Source organism: Galeopterus variegatus, unplaced genomic scaffold (genome assembly GCF_000696425.1).
Source record: "Galeopterus variegatus unplaced genomic scaffold, G_variegatus-3.0.2 Scaffold1136, whole genome shotgun sequence".
Taxonomy (NCBI): Eukaryota; Metazoa; Chordata; class Mammalia; order Dermoptera; family Cynocephalidae; genus Galeopterus; species Galeopterus variegatus.
Window position 1 is genome coordinate 30,857 of NW_007727247.1, and position 6,534 is coordinate 37,390.

The following is a 6,534-nucleotide window of genomic DNA, read 5'->3' on the forward strand; positions in this document are numbered from 1 at the left end:
AGAATTCCCCAATATAGTCCAATCTGCACATTGCTGGATGGAGAAACTGATGGGAAAGGAAGTATTCAAAGTCATTCAGACTGATGGTGGCAGAGATGGGATGAGCCCAGCTCTCTCTTCCTTATACCACAACTGGTTCCTGGGAGAAAGAGAATGCTGTCCACATGATGTTGTCTACTTGATCTAAAGGAAGGACAGACAAATACATCAGAGCAAGTGATATTCCCTGACGTGGGGAGAGAGCACTGAATCTAGGTAGAGCAATTCGTTTTCAGAGTTGTTTGGTCTTTTTTCTCCTCATTGCTTTCTAGGCTGCTTGTGCTCAGCCTATGGGGCTGGCAATGATCTCATTCATAAACAAGGTGGCTTGGACAGATGTAACTCAGGGACCAGCAGCCATTTTTATTCTGATTGCCAAAAGAGGAGCCAAGCAGGCTGGATATAAGGAGGAATAAGGTAAAAGAAGGAGAAGAAAAAGAACGGGGGAACATCAGAAGAAAAGACAGCAAAAGAGTACAGTACAGGGAGAAGACAGTGGAGGAGGGGATGGATGTATTTAGGGAGTAGTAGATTGATGTGGTGGGTTGGACCACCAGCTGCTCACCAAGCCAGAGCCTTTAAGGATATGGGTTACATGCTCTATCCTTGGAGACTGCTGGGCACTGGGACTGTCAGACAGTCAAATGGTCAAGATCTTCCTTTCATGAAGATCAGTTGTAATCTGATGCTAAAGGCTCTCCAGTATTTAATAGTTTGGGCGCCGAAGCCAGATGGTCTAAGTTTGAATCCCAGCTCCTCTACTTAGTATCTTTTTTACTGTACACAAGTTACTTAATCCCTTTGTGCTTCAGTTCCATCATCTGTAAAATGAAGATAATAATAGCACCTACCTCGTAAATTGTGAGGAATAAATGAATTAATACATGTAAAGCACTTTAGAAGAGTACCTGACATATAGTAAGTGCTTAATAAATGCAGGCCCTCGTTATTGTTACTACTTGATGGAGTCTCATTTCTTCTTGCCTGTTCCTCCAGAGATGGAGACAACTGATTAGCAGCCTTCCTGTGAGCACCAACCATCAACTTGTAGGCACTAAATTAACCATCAGTTTTATCTTTCCTGTACACACTATGTTACTTCTTTTGCTTGGGGACCCAGCTCCATTACCATTTTCCAGAATCAGAATTTAAAGATGAACACATAAGTACCTGGTAATTGAGGAGTCTTCCTGTCCAGTGTTCCCTCTGTCAACTCAGAGAACAAATACTTCTGTGAGGGGTCAGTTTCTTTCTTTCCATCAAAAAGGAGAGCAGTATGGACCTATATTTCTGTCTTTGCAAATGAATTTCACAGCACTGTTTAGATGCCTCTGTGCTTGCAAATTCACCTGTTTTGGTGAATCGAATTTCCAAGTTTTGCCCAGCATCAAGCTAGAGCATTGGTGAACTGCTTAATCTGCAAAATAAAGAAGAAAATGTAAACAGATTTCCCGCTTGGCTCCCTCCAGCTTCCTGCAATTTCTCCACAGTATTTCTGGGAGTCTTTAGGGAACATCTCACATGTGCTCATCATCAAGTCCTACTTCATTCACACCCCTCTGCTCTTACAGGTACCAGGTATCTGTGCTGTTCCACCAGTCTCTGGGGGTCTCCTGCTAATCTACTAGGCATCCCCAATCAAGAGAGACCTAGAGTCACCAGAGAAGACTTTTTCAGAGGCTATAGGGCTTGAACTGATCTCGAATGACAGGTAGAGTTCATATTGATACAAGGGGGCAATCCAGGGAGCAGGGAGAGGGTGAGCAAAGGGTAATGGTGAGCAAAGGAATGGAATGGATGAGTGCAGCATCAGTCTGGGGAGTAAGGGGGCTGGCTGAGCTGAGGGGAAGAGCTGTAGTGAGAGGAAAGGCAGGAGAGAAAAGGCCATATTGAAATACTTTGTGAGGCGGCCATAAGAAAGTGGGAGCTCTTGAGTAATATTCCAGGGCATAGCAGAAGATTTAGCAGAACTATTGGCTACATGTTCTTTGGGCCTGTGATTGTCCCAAGAGATGCCTTGTCATTTTTACTCAGATATTCTGGACATTTTCTTTTCATAGTTATAAAGGTAATATGTATTCCTCACAGAAGAACCAAATAAGCAAAAAGAAGAAAATGAAAAGCAGTCCCACTCACAGAAATAGCCACTATTCATACTTGACTGTGTAGCTTTGTAAAGTTCTTATATACATATATTTCTAGTATATGTTTAATTAAATTGGGGTTATATCATACATACTGTTCTATAAGTTACTATTTGCACTTAATATATTATGAATAATATTCTATGTCAATAGACATACTTCATGATAGGATTTTTATTTTATTATTATTATTTTTTTTTTTAAAAAACATGACCGGTTAGGGGATCCTAACCCTTGACTTGGTGTTGTCAGCACCACGCTCAGCCAGCGAGCCAACCGGTCATCCCTATATGGGATCCGAACCCGGGGCCTTGGTGTTATCAGCACTGCACTCTCCCGAGTGAGCCACGGGCCGGCCCCATGATAGGATTTTTAATAGCTGCAGAGTTGGTGACAGTATTCAGCCTTCTGGAATGACGAACTTTGCCTTCTATTTCTGAGATTTTTTTTTCCTGTAACAGAAAGATATTTTCTTCTGTAATTGAGAATGCTATCTAGACATCGTGGGCATTACCAGGGGACATAGTCATTTCTCTCTCTTATTTCTTTAGCCAAACTGCAATAGCTGGGGGAAAGGGCTGTGTGATATCTGTGGCAAAGTTCCTGGTCATAAAATTTTGGCCACATGTATAAAATTCTAATTCTGGGTGAAAGGGCAATATAGCTTATTTTTTCTGAATACTATGAGAGAGGAATATAGTTACCAATGAATTGCAGGCATCATTATGTATGCTGAATATAGAAATCTTCTGGAAGTTGGGTAGGCCCAGTTGGCCAGAGCATGGCAGGCTTTTCGTGGGCACAGCCATTAAGATGGCGACTGCTCAGGACTTTATTCTGGGGCACGGAAGGCCTAGGTGCAAAGAGCATGTTATCTTTTTCAGGTATGGCACCCTTTTCAGATATAAGATTCTGAGATTCTGAGCAGACAGAAGCATGAGTCTGACCGACTCCAGGCATGGCTTTAAAAAAGATGACTAGTAAGGGGATCTTAACCCTAGACTTGGTGTTGTCAACACCACACTCTTCCCAACTGAGCTAACCGGCCTTCCTGATATAGGGATCCGAACCTGTGGCCTTGGTGTTATCAGCAACACACTCTCCCAAGTGCGCCACAGGCCGGCCCTAATTCTTGAATTTATTTCTAAGTGACTTGCTCTCTACACAGCAAGTCTTCCAAATGTCTGCTTGATGGCAAGGGAAAGGGAGTGTCCTTTTTGTTCCATCTTTATGTCCTTTTTGTTCCATCTTTGGAGTGTCCTTTTTGTTCCATCTTTACCTCTCCTTCCTTGAATTTCCTCTTCCATCTCCACTTTGTCCAATGGCTTTGTCTCTACACGATGTTTTTGATACCCCTATGTTCTGTTTCCAAATACCACTGTGCATTTCATGGCAGGCATTAGGGGACTGGCATTAGACCCAGAGAGTATTTAAAGTCAGACTCCAGGGCTGGCCCGTGGCTCACTCGGGAGAGTGCGGCACTGATAGCGCCGAGGTCGCGGGTTCTGATCCTATATAGGGATGGCTGGTGCGCTCACTGGCTGAGCGTGGTGCAGACAACACCGAGCCAGGAGTTACGATCTCCTTACCAGTCAAAAAAAAAAAACAAGGGTTAAGATCCCCTTACCAGTCATCTTTAAAAATAAATAAATAGGGCCGAGCCCGCGGCGCACTCGGGAGAGCTGCTCCGGAGCGCTCCCGCCGCGGGTTCGGATCCTATATAGGGATGACCGGTGCCCTCACAGCGCTCACTGGCTGAGCGCGGTGCTGCCGGTCTCAAAAAAAAGACAAAAAATAAATAAATAAATAAATAAACAAAATAAAGTCAGACTCCATTTAATAATAATATCTAACATTTATTGGATATTACATACATTACATACTGTTTTGGTGTTTTACATTTATAATCTCATTTCTTAGAAGAACCTTATTATTTGGCTATTACGATTATTCCCATTTTATAGATGAGAAAATCAAGACTCAGAAAAGCTAGGTAACTTGCCAAACTTCACACAGCTGGGCAGTTGCAGAGCCAAGATTCAAACCCAGGTCCATCTGACTCCAGAAACATTTCTTAATTTACACTGCTCTACTTTCTGTCTCAGTAAATTTAGAGTCAGGGAAGTGAAAGGAGCAACGATAACAAAATAAACTTAACATAAGGCCAAGAGAATTGCTGACAAATAAGATACATCTCGTTCCTTCTCCATGTTTAATGTCAATTTTCATATCTTGGCTAAGAGTGCCTATTATAAAGCTATTTACTGAACGTTATCCTCCTCCTACCCCACCCCCATCATCAGATGATTTTTATTTATAGCTATGTTTAAACATCATGGGCAACACTCAGACTTGCTGTCCACCGAATTTGCCATCTGAATAAAGATTCATTCTCAAAGCTTATTTACATTCTTCACTCTCTGGTTTTTGCCAAAAAATTAAAAGGACAATTCTTTTTTTTTTTTTTTTTTAAATTTTTGTTCCAAGGATTCCTCAGCTCTAGAATTGAGTCAGGTCAAATTAGTAAAGACCAGATTAATCAACCTAAATTTTCATATCCATTGGCTATTTTGGGTTCTACAGAATAAGAAAACATTCTGGATTTCTTATAAAGGAAAAGATATTCTGATTAATTTAGTTCTGTATTATTTATAATCATGTATGCTTTCCTTCACTGCCTGAATGCTAATAAGAGCTTCCTAGAATTCATTCCTTAAGAAGTTAAGTCATGGCATCTAATTATTTGGCATGGTGTTTTAAGTACATATAATTATATCATCCCTCCTTTTGTGGTGGTGGTGAGCCTAGTAATCTGTATCAAGAGAAAATAAATAACACCTTCATTAATGCTACTGACAAGGAGCTCACAGTACTTTGGAAAACCCTACTTATTATAATCTTAGCACAAAAAACTAAAAGAAAAAAGAAAAAAAGAAAAAAACACAAAAAACAAAAATATAATATTAGCACCTACTGGGTGTTCAACACTTTTTAATCTACCAAACTAACCACCACTTTCCAGGTAAGAGAACTCAGGCAAAGGGAAATTATACGTATTGACCGTGTTCCATATTTCAGTTATTGGAAGATTAGCTGTGTGACTATGGCTGAGCCCTTGCCCTTAGGAGTATTAAGTTTTAAATCCTGACTAATACTGTTTTCTTTCCGGGTGCCTGCCTGCTTCTTGCCCCACCAGACAGGACCAGTTGTCACACCCGTAGAGGGAAATGGTGAAGAATAAGATAAGATATACTCCGGGCATGGCTTTATAATCAGGGACACCAAGTGATAGTCTTTTCCGTCATCTACATGGTCTCAACTCCTACTCCTCTATTATTTCAGGATGTTAACTGCAAAACAGGGTCAGAATTTGGGATAAAAAGACTTTTTCCCACTCTGGTAAATTAAGTATGTGATAAGCCTTCCGGAGAAGTAGATCTGAGGTACTTTCTTCTGGGTACACTCGTGGGTGGTACGAAAGGAAAGCAGAAGTGCAATTTCCAGCTTGGGGAGGCCAAGCCAGTCTGCCTCGCCAAGCAGGTTGTCTTGGATGAAGGAGGATTTTCAGTCCCTCCATGGGCTGATGGGGCCTCCAGGACTTTCTTCAGTCTGTTGGTCGGGATGGTGCTCTCAGGGCCGCGGAGTGAGCGCTCTCCTCCAGTGCTGAGCCCTTGGGTGTGGCAGGCAGGGTTGACTGCGACTGAGGGTAGGGATCCTAGAAGACAGGCGACCAGGTTCAGCTCTTGCCTTTCCCTTTATGGTTAAATTACCTTTGGAAACTTCTATGTCTCTCAGATCCTGGGGGCAACATTATTTCGCTTCTGCCTATCCCAAACCATTTTCAGCCACTACTGTTGGAAGAATACAAGCTCCACCAGGGCAGGTCCCTTGTCTATTTGGGTGACTCCTCTATCCCCCCAGGCATAGGCTCTGGCACATGATTGGCGCTCTACAGAGCTAAATATTTCTGTAAATGCAGGGACAATGGAATGTGAAAACGTTTCGCAAACTCGAAAGAGATTCAGAACCAGTCTGAGGTCCGACCCCAGGGAATCCAAGCTTTCTTTAAAGCGCGGATGGTAGCCGCTTCTACCACCACCCAGACGCTGTCTGGACTGGTGCGTCTATCTCACTCGGGCGTCCCCTCTAGAAAGTGCGCCAGGGCTGGCGGGGGTGGAGGGGAGTGTGGGTCTCTAAATCCCAGGGGGAATCGGACTCGGGGGAAAGCGCACACCTGGGGCATAAGGCGACGACGGGCGAGGCCGCGCAGGGCACGTGGAAGCGAGGTGCGGTCAGCGGCCCAGAGAAAAGCCCAAGCCTCGCCACCGTCATCGAGCCGGACGAGACACCT